The 11,319-nt window shown below is 40.6% G+C and overlaps 1 protein-coding gene across 1 annotated transcript in view; it reads left to right on the top strand.

Moving 5' to 3' along the window:
* Positions 1-3,793: 3,793 nt before the first annotated feature.
* zmp:0000001174 (retinoic acid-induced protein 2) overlaps positions 3,794-11,319 on the top strand; it is a 44,963-nt gene continuing 37,437 nt past the window's right edge. The window contains exon 1 of the mRNA XM_067445483.1: positions 3,794-4,070. The gene's annotated coding sequence lies outside the window, so the exon portion shown is untranslated. The remainder of the gene's footprint in view (positions 4,071-11,319) is intronic.

Here is an 11,319-nt window from a genome sequence, read left to right as displayed (position 1 = left end):
ATTTTGGATAATGAATGGCAGAAATATGTGGTTCTACGGGCATGAATTATACAAATTGTATTTATTTTTTTCGTACACTTTGGGGGAAAAGATTTTATATTAGCAAGCAGAGTATTAAAATTATAATATCGTGCACATGATAATAAAACGTTCAGTAGAAAAACAGACTCAAAGATGAAACGCGAGTGACTGGATTCAGCTGGATGTGTCTGATAACACTGAACCTTGGCTTCTCTGTTATATGAGAGAGAGAGAGAGAGAGAGAGAGAGAGAGAGGAAACAGACCTCCCTCACTCTCTGACAGCAGAAAACCTCTTATCCTCTATTGGTGAAGCTGCACTGGTCAAATGAAGATGAAGATAGTGGATGAGAGGCAGAAGAGCCTGGAGATGAAAGAGGGAAAATGTTCTCATCAGAGAAATGTAAACGAAAAACAGTAAATGACTGGCATTATAAAGAGTGTTGAGAGCTCTAAAATGCTCCTTAATGCGCAGATGTGAGAGAAGACGGAATGAACAATTAGGAGAAAACAGAAAGTCACATCTTTCCATGTGATGGTAATGATGCACAGCACCAAAAGAGTGTGAATTTAGGTCACCCCGCCTTCATCATCCCCCATCGAGAGAGAGAGAGAGAGAGAGAGAGAGACAGGCGTGTTGTGCTGCAGGAGTGAAGGAGCATTGAACTTCCTCTCACAACATCCACTTCCTGTTCGATCTCTGTGATGTTAAACTGGACCCTCAGAGGACTGAGAAGATAATGTCTGTTAAGTTTCACTGGGGCTCGTTCTCATAATTATTATACAATATTGCCAAAAGTTTTGGGACGTCTGCCTTTACATGACCATGAACTTTAATGCCATCCCATTGTTAATCTGTAGGGTTTAATATGGAGGCGGCCCACCCTTTGCAGCTCTAACAGCTTCAGCTCTTCTGGGAAGGCTTTCCTCAAGGTTTAGGAGTGTGTTTATGGGGATTTTTGCCCATTCTTCTAGAAGCTCATTTGTGAGGTCAGGCACTGATGTTGGACGAGAAGGCCTGGCTCTCAGTCTCGGCTCTAATTCATCCCAAAGCTGTTCTATCGGGTTGAGCTCAGGACTCTGTGCAGGCCAGTCAAGTTCCTCCACACCAAACTCACTCATCCATGTCTTTATGGACCGACGCTTTGTGCACTGGAGCGCAGTCATGTTGGGACAGGAAGGGTCCTTCCCCAAACTGTTCCCACAAAGTTGGGAGCATAAAATTGTCCAAAATGTCTTGGTATATACACACACTTACACACACACACACGTGTGTGAAGTCTGTTAGAAGCAGGAAAAATGGGCAAGCATAAGGATTTGAAAGGGCCAAATTGTGATGGCTAGACGATTGGGTCAGGGTATCTCTAAAACACAGAATACACAGAGCATCTCAGTTTGTTGTGTATGGGGCAGCATAGCCACAGACCAGTCAGGGTGCCCATGCTGACCCCTGACCCCGCCGAAAGCACCAACAGGGGCACATGAGCATCAGAACTGGACCACGGAGCAATGGAAGGTGGCGGCCTGGTCTGAGAAATCACGTTTTTTTTTTTTACATCACGTGGATGGCCGGGTGCGTGTGTGTGGCTTACCTGGGGAACACATGGCCCCAGGATGCACTATGGGAAGAAGGCGAGCCGGCGGAGGCAGTGTGATGCTTTGGGCAATGTTCTGCTGGGAAACTGTGGGTCCTCCATCCATGTGGATGTTACTTTGACACGCTCCACCTACCTGAATGGTTTGAGAAGCACAACAACGAGTTTGAGGCGTTGACTTGGCCTCCAAATTCCCCAGATCTATATCCAATCAAGCATCTGTGGGATGTGCTGAACAAAGTCCGATTCATTGAGACCCCACCTCGCAGCTTACAGGACTTAAAGGATCTGCAGCTAACATCTTGGTGCCAGATACCACAGCACACCTTCAGGGGTCTAGTGGAGTCCATGTCTCCGGGTCAGGGCTGTTTTGGCAGCAAAAGGGGGATCAACACAATATAAGGAAGGTGGTCATAATGTAATGCCTGATCAGCAGACACACACCCAAACAGTGCATACACATCATACACAAGACAAACAGATTGAACTTAAGGCCTTAAATACAGAGGATGATAAACCATGACAACCAAACAAAAAAGGAAGATAAAAGTCATAATAAAAGACATAATGTGACTATATATTATTAATAAAATGTATTTATTGATTGATTTATATATTTAACATATTTATGTACAATTTAAGATGAATTTAAAAATGTGGAGAACAAAACAAATAGATGCTTTGCAAATGCAAAAAACAACAGCTAAAAATTAACTTCTTATTGGTTCAAGCATATTTCTAAGAAAAAAATGTGATAGTTCACCCAAAAATGAAAATTCTGTCATCATTTACTCTTCCTCAAGTTGTTCCTGCATGAATTTCTTTCTTCTGCTGAACACAAAGGAAGATATTTGGAACAATGTTTGTATATAAGCAGATCTTGGGCCCCATTGACTACCATAGTATTTTTTCCTTACTATGGTAGTCAATGGTGCTCAAAATCTGCTTATATACAAACATTGTTCCAAATATCTTCCTTTGTGTTCAGCAGAAGAAAGAAATTCATGCAGGAACAACTTGAGGAAGAGTAAATGATGACAGAATTTTCATTTTTGGGTGAACTGACCCTTTAAGTATTGCTTGTTTTAAAACCCTGGCTATATGTTTGTGCATCTGCATCATAAGGACAGGAAGTAAACGGCTGGTCTTTTCTCACCCAATCCTGTGAGTGAAATGGAGAAGGTTGGAAAAGTGTGCGTGTGTGTGTGTGAGAGAGAGAGTGACTCAGCGGTCATTAAGAGCCATTAAACCTCCTCCTCCAGCAGATCCAGGCCTGCAGGCATGACCCGCGGCTCCTGGCGGCCGATCGGGCCCCCGGGGACCTGCAACACCCACGTCTGACGGAGACCCTCAATGAAAGCTAATCCAGCGTAAGATCTTCATCAGCCTGACCGGCTGTTATCAGCCTGCTCCGCTTACATTCATTATATGGCTGCTGTGTTAAATACAACACTGAGAGGTAGCTACCGTAGTAAAACTGTGGTATAATGGTGACCATCATACAAGAAGAGCACAAAAATGCAAAAGCTTCTCACTTTTGAATGGAAAAATACAGGAGTCTGGTGGAAACAATGTGCAGTGAAAGGGATTTTTGTGTTCTCTTTCCGTTTTCAGACTCAATTAGACTCAAAAAAGCAAGTAAAATAACCATTAATATGTCAAAATGAGCAAATTACCATGGTAATACCATATTTTTGGACATGCATGATGGTAATACCATGTTTTTGGACATAAGTAATACCATGTTTTTTGGACACATGCATGGTAATACTGTATTTTTGGACAAACATCATGGTAATACCATGTTCTTTTGGGCACACATCATGGTAATATCATGTTTTTTCCACGTGCATCATGGTAATAATACCATTATTGTGGACATGCATTGTGGTAATACCATTTTTTTTTTTTTTAAATCTTGGATCATAAATTATGGTAATCTTATGGTATATCCCACAATGTCATGCTTTTATCATCACTGTACTATGGTACACCTACTGTAGTTTTTTTTGTAAGGGTTAGTATTGATAATATAAATTAATTTACGATTATACAGTCATTAGGATGTTGCAGTTCAGATGGTATAGGCGGAGAGAGAGAGCGAGACTGCGCGTGCTGAGTGAGCGAGAGACTGTGTGTGTGTGTGTGTGTGTGTCTGTCTGTGCGAGAGAGCGAAAGAGAGAGAGGATCCCCGCGGCTCTACGGCTACAGACAAGCGACACACCGACACATCCGTCGCTCTTTACGGTGAAACGCGCGACACAGGCCCGAATCCGCCACCGTAAACCGACACATAGAGGATCGTCCGCGGCTCATTATAAGAGGCACATGAACAGCCAAACCTTTCCAGGGGAAACGAGCTAATGACAGCGAGCGAGCGAGCGACCGGGAAGAAAACGAGGAAAATCCAGAAATAACGCGCGGCTCCGGAGCGACATTATATTATTCATTCCGAGGTAACGTGTGATCATTCCATATGTGTGGATGTGATTGTCAGGGTACATTTATTGTGCATTAGATTGCATTGCTTTCTTCTCTTTATAAGAGAATAGGGTGATAATAGTTCAGTATATACTGCCTATCCATATGGTGTCGTTGAATAGAGGAACAGACATGACACCCAATGTAAACCCGGCGGGCGGCCGCACAGGTGCTCGCGCATCTCATGGATTTAAAGGGGTTTAGAACAACTTAAGGACGTCTGTATATTCTTATACTCAATTACACCGCGTAGTAGGTTACAAATAATGTAAATAAACGTCACCTTGAGAGGTTTACGCGACCCTGATCGACTACGTTGTTGAAATAGCAGGGATGATGTTGGTCTTAAAGGGACAGTTCATCTAAAATACAAATCCTGCCATTATTTACTCACCCTCATGACGTTACATACCCCTCGAGTTTTCTTTCTTCGGTTTAGCTAACAACATACAATCAGAAAACTAGCCGAATGTCATGGCTGGTCTGTTGCATATGCAAGTGGATGGGGACTGGAGCTGTCAAGGGCAAAACTGATGGAAAAACACCAGTAGTCGATATATGTGTGTTTAAATCCCCCAATGCCTTACTTGCTTTCACTCAAATGTTTCTGCGTAAATGAGATTTAATTTTTATTTTGGGTGTACTGTACCTTTAATGTGTGTGCCTTGGGGATTGTGGGGTCAGATATGTTTCCAAATAGCTGATGGGTAACACAAGAACTCCCTAGTGAGGGATCTTGGCATAATTAGATAGTGGCGGTACAAGCGCTTGATCTGGAGATGTTTTGACATTTCGTGCAGCAGTATTGAAGATATATTAATATATAAATAGAATGATATCTCATTGTGTTTTTCTCTACATTAGTGACAAAGAGGCATCTTACAAACACATTTAGCTCTAATGAAAGTTCAAAAATCAATAATCACGGCACTGTGAAGCTTCCCGAACGGCATAAAGATGCTGAGAAATGCCCAGACACGATTAGATATTACAGGCTCTGGTAATGTTGTTTCAGAATGACAAATGCAAACGGAACTGCGTTCTTGATGCGGCTGTGACATCATAATGGAGCCGTATGGTGTCCGTGGTAACAGTGGAGCTCTAGTTGTTTATGTCTTTGGTAACCGTTCCGTCGATTCGGTTAATCAATGCTTCCTCACGGACGCACACGTGCACTTTTAAAAGCATTAGGTCAGGTTTGCAGGCTTGAAAGCTTTGGGGGGTCAAAGCGAGGTTGAATTTGCTTGACCTTTGTGCGCACGCATTCACAAATACAAAGAAAGACCAACCATTGTAAGTTCATTAAATTGGCCTGAAAGGCAGTCGTTACCCCATTAGAATTCACACATTACACCTGTCAGCACCCATTTCACTCTCTTTAACCAATTACCGTGCAATAAAATACAATTATATATATATATATATATATATATATATATATATATATATATATATATATATATATATATATATATATATATAAAATTAAATGATACATACACGCACACCGATCTCATCACCTGTTAGTGGGTGGGATATATTAGGCAGCAAGTGAACATTTTGTCCTCAGAGTTGATGTGTTAGAAGCAGGAAAAATGGGCGAGCGTAAGGATTTGAGCGAGTTTGACAAGGGCCAGATTGTGACGGCTAGATGACTGGGTCAGAGCATCTCCAAAACTGCAGCTCTTGTGGGCTGTTCCCGGTCTGCAGTGGTCAGTATTTAATCAAAAGTGCTCCAAGGAAGGACCAGTGGAGAACCGGCCACAGGGTCATGGGCGGCCAAGGCTCATTGATGCACGTGGGGAGCGAAGGCTGGCCCGTGTGGTCCGATCAAACAGACGAGCTACTGGAGCTCAAACTGCTCCAGAAGTTAATGCTGGTTCTGATAGAAAGGGGTCAGAATACACAGAGCAGCTCAGTTTGTTGCGTATGGGGCGGCATAGCCGCTGACCAGTCAGGGTGCCCTCTGACCCCTGACCCCGCCGAAAGCACCAACAGTGGCACGTGAGCATCAGAACTGAACCACGGGCAATGGAAGAAGGTGGTCTGCTCGTCTAGCCGTCACAATTTGGCCATTCTCAAACTCGCTCAAATCCTTACGCTTGCCCATTTCTCCTGCTTCTAACGCATCAACTCTGAGGACAAAATGTTCACTTGCTGCCTAATATATCCCACCCACTAACAGGAGCCGTGATGAAGAGATCATTAGTGTTATTCACCTGTCAGTGGTCATAAAATGCCTGATATTATATACATTTTACATTTGGTGAAATTTTTAAATAATTTTAAAATTATAAAAAAGATTTTATACACTAGTTATGTACACCCTGGGACAATTGACACATTCATAAATAAATATTAATAAATATTATTAAATGTAAGTATGCTTGTAGTTTGTGATGATAACGCAATGAAACATGGCAAATAAAGCGATATAATTATTGTCCAGGCTGTCATACAAAAATAATGAACACATGCAAAAACAAGAGAGAACCAACCAAATATTAATCAGTGATTATGCTGTACTTCATATTCTTTGTTTTTCTATGAATTTACTACGTTTAGTGTTTTGTTTTTCTCTGTCAAATATAAAATATTTTCCTTATATTTTCATGGTTTAATCAAAATTGTGGGGTCATTTAAAACAAATATCACTTCTGCCCTGTATATTTTAAAACGCAAACTAGTCATCATATGGTGCAGTTAAAATAATAATGAGTTAGTTATTTAAAGTAATAAATGAGTTGAAGTTAATTTAGTGAAAAAAAAACATGTCTTTGATAAATGTAACTATATATTTTTACTGTATTTTGAGTTTTATTGAACACATTGATTAGTAGCTACTAATCTACCATAGAGATTTTGTTTGTATTGTTCATGCTTTCAGTGAACAGTTCTCGGGAGAGAGCGCCGAGCTCAGGGTTTCTATCAGACAATCCGTGTAATTCCCGGCTAGTTGCCTAATCTTATTTTAGGCTCTGAGCCACAAGCGAGTCACTCAGGAATGTCCCGTCCCGTCGCCGGCGTCAGACTCGCTGTCCCCTCGGCTCTGGGCTGGAGGAGGCGGAGCTTCACGTGTGTCAGTGAGTGAGCGCAGATCATTCATTACACTGATGACACGGGTGTGTGTGTGTGTGTGTGTGTGTGTGTGTGTGTGTGTGTGTGTGTGTGTGTGTGTGTGTTTCAGTCGTGAGAGACCGGGATAATGATCCGGAGTCAGAAAAACATCCACACCTTCCCAAGTCTCGATAAATCTCATTTCATGCAGTTCTCTCACCGAAGTATTAGTATTAGCTAAGGTTTTCAGAGTGTTTTGAATATGTTACTATTAAGATGATCTTTGTGGTTGCTAGGGCATTGCTATGCAGTTGCTAGTCTTTTTCTGGGTGGTTGCCAGGGCATTGCTATGCAGTTGCTAAGGTGTTTAGAGTGTTTTAAAGATGTTGCTATGATGTAGATCTGAGTGGTTGTTAGGGCATTGCTATGCAGTTGCTAAGGTTTTCAGAGTGTTTTAAACACGTTGCTATTAAGAAGATCAGGGTGGTTGCCAGGGCGTTGCTGTGCTGTTGCTAAGGTGTTTAGAGTGTTTTAAAGATTTTGCTATGATGTAGATCTGAGTGGTTGTTAGGGCAGTGCAATGCAGTTGCTAAGGTCTTCTTCTGGGTGGTTGCCAGGGCATTGCTATGCAGTTGCTAAGGTGTTTAGAGTGTTTTAAAGATGTTGCTATGATGTAGATCTGAGTGGTTGTTAGGGCATTGCTATGCAGTTGCTAAGGTTTTCAGAGTGTTTTAAACACGTTGCTATTAAGAAAATCAGGGTGGTTGCCAGGGCGTTGCTGTGCTGTTGCTAAGGTGTTTAGAGTGTTTTAAAGATTTTGCTATGATGTAGATCTGAGTGGTTGTTAGGGCAGTGCTATGCAGTTGCTAAGGTCTTCTTCTGGGTGGTTGCCAGTGATGTTTTGGATGGTTTCTAGGTTTTCTTTTCACAAACGCTGTGACCTCATGGCAAATATTTTTTAATTAGTTTATTAAGTCCAAACAGGCGAGTTATGTAAAATTGAGTGTGAGGTATTTGTTCGCTTCACACAAAAAGATTTTGAAATGAGACGGCTAACTGTGGTAGCATTTAGTCCACTGTCTTAGCCTAATTTAAAGATCACTTTTCTTTTTTCTTTTTTTACCGACAACCGACAACTTTGATCGGTTAACGTTGATATGGTCAACCATCGGTCAAACGGTCATCAGTTAACATCCCTAATCAGGTTATTTGTAAAAATCACACGAAGCTTCAAGGGGGTCACACACCGGACGTAAAGTTCAGCACCGGACGTGCACATTTTATATGCCATGCGCGAGCTCAGTTTTAAATCCACTTCTGAAAGAAGAGCTGCACGACGTGTGCATCTTTTAGCACAGGGTGAAATCAGTACATTGGCGCTCTGTGGCGCGGCAGGATTTTGAACAACTTCCTGAGTTGAACTCCCTGAGCCGAAAGCCGCCGCCGGTGTGCGTACTCATTGGAAATAATGTGTTTGGATTTTAAAGACGTGGCGGTGCTGTATTTACTTTTGTATGACCCGGCAATAATAAATGTGTAGGCCTATGTAATGTTATATGCTAAACTGATTTTATTTCGGGTGAGGGTCTGGTGTCTAAAAAAATGCTGGGTTAAAAACAACCCAAGTTGGGTTGAAAATGGACTTGCTCAGCAATTGGGTTGTTTTAACCCAACGGTTGAGTTGTTTTAACCCCGCAATTGGGTTGTTTTAACCCAGCGGTTGGGTTGAATGTTGCTTAAGACAATCCAATTGCTGGGTTAAAACAACCCAATTGCTGGGTTAGTCCATTTTCAACCCAACTTGGGTTGTTTTTAGTCCAGCATTTTTTTAGAGTGTAATGACAAGAAGAAAAAAAAACCTTTTGGCACTTAAAAGGGTTCTATATAGAAACTTTTAGGGGTTAAATATGTAGCGCTGACAGAACCTTTTCTTCTAAGAGTGTAGGTGGTTACAGGGGTGTTCAGAGTGGTTACTAGGGCATTTCTATGCTGTTGCCAAGGTGTTCAGAACAGTAACCTGTTGCTATGAAGGTAAGACCCTATTAGAGGCTGCTTGGTCACTGCATCTGTCAAACACTCCCTAATGTCTGAGATATACTGACAACCCAACCACATACATCACTTCCTGGCACACATTTCATCCTGCATCACCTTACACCTGATACAGCACAGATAGGCCACAGCGTTTGAGTGGATTTAAAGTGTTCTGTCATGTCCCTTTCATGTCGTCTTGTTAGTGAGCTGGTCTCATTGTTTCCTGTATAGATCTGCTCTGGGCATCTGACCCTGTTGTCATAACAGCGAGCTTGAGTTACCGTACATAAGGCCCGTTTATCTGTTAATGATAACGGATGTAAAGGGACGAGCGATCTGCTGTCTGCTCTACACTGATCACATTACCTCATATTTAATTAAAACGCCCTTATTTATAGCATCTGCCACCACAGTCCACTGGTGGGGCGTCCCAGAGCTCTGAACCACTGATCTGAAGAAAGAGGAGTCATTGTTTAAACATTAATTATACCTTTAAATTAGAGCTGCACTATTTTGGATTTTAGTTTCAATGGGGAAACTGAAAACTAAACAAAATATGTATTTTTTTACATTATCATTATTTTTAAGAAATCGTTTGAGTGAATGATTCAATGACTCGTAAATACTTCACTTGCTTCATTATTGGATGAATCAGCGTTTTTTAATGAATTTTTCAAACGAGTGATTCAATGACTCATAAAGTCTTCACTTGATTCATTACTGGATGAACCAGTGTTTTTGAACGAATCTCTTGGGTGAATGATTCAATGACTCACTCATAAAGACATCACTTGTTTCATTATTGGATGAATCAGCATTTTTGAACAAATCTCTTGAATTAATGATTCAGTGACTCCTTAAAGACTTCACTTGATTCATTACTGGATGAATCAATGTTTTTGAACAAATCTCTTGAATGAATGATTCAATGACTCACTCGTAAATACTTCACTTGATTCATTACTGGATGAATCAGCGTTTTTGAACAAATCTCTTGAATTAATGATCCAATGACTCCATCATAAAGACTTCATTTGTTTAATTACTGGATGAATCAGTGTTTTTAAATGAATCTTTTGAATGAATGATCCAATGACTCAGCCATAAAGACTTCACTTGATTTATTACTGGATGAATCAGCGTTTTTGAATGAATCTCTTGAGTGAATGATACAATGAAAACACATTTTAACAGTCATTTGTCTCCACCTACTGGTGTAATGATGTAACTGATACAATCATTATTTAAAGTATCAAGTTACTTTTAAAAAGTGATTCACTCTATTTTGAGGGGTTTGAAGCTATACTGCTTCCCGTCACCTGGGGGCGATCGAGACGCATCAGCTTCAGTTTTCAGGACTCGTGTGGCACACACCATAAGATGAGATGTTAATGAGACGACACAAAGGCCATTAAACGATAACTGTGACTATAGCAACATGCAATATCGTTGATTAAGAAAGACGAGACTAAAATGCAGTTAGATAATAAAATCATCTTTTTGTTTTGGTCGAATAGTTTAAATCGCCTAAACAGAGCTTTTCTGTTACAAGATACATTTTCTTCTCTGTGGTTTTCTTAAAATTTGCAATCTGGCAGCCACTGAAAACACAACAAACAAGCAAGCTGGAGTTTAATGTGAGATGTTTGCTTAAATGAAAGTGTCGTTCAGTCCATCTGTGTTCCTTCACGAGCCGTTTGTGGCGGTTACCGTCATCAAATAATAAATGTCATAAATCCAAACATGAATCTCCACTATATAAGCAATTGTGGTTGCTGATTAAATGCCACTTATGCAACTTATCTAATTCTTTTTTTTAATTAATTTTTTATAGCTGTTTTAATAGAAAAACATGAATGTAGATTGGAATCAGGGATGGAAATTAACTTTTTTGTCCACCGGCCACTGTGTCTGGTGGATTTCATAATCTACCAGCCACTCAATGTTTTTACCAGCCACTTTCTTGTTTTTAACCGACAATGTGTAACTGCACGTGAAAATTAATACTACAAGCTCTACAATACTTAAGCTGTTTATTTAATCTCAAATCTCAATGAAATACTGACATTTTTTTACTCTTATACACACACAAACCATGAACTGATATACATTTCATTAAATGAGTAGGGCTAT

Source organism: Pseudorasbora parva, chromosome 6, assembly GCF_024679245.1.
Source record: "Pseudorasbora parva isolate DD20220531a chromosome 6, ASM2467924v1, whole genome shotgun sequence".
Classification (NCBI taxonomy): domain Eukaryota; kingdom Metazoa; phylum Chordata; class Actinopteri; order Cypriniformes; family Gobionidae; genus Pseudorasbora; species Pseudorasbora parva.
This window is presented reverse-complemented; position numbering and strand designations above follow the sequence as displayed.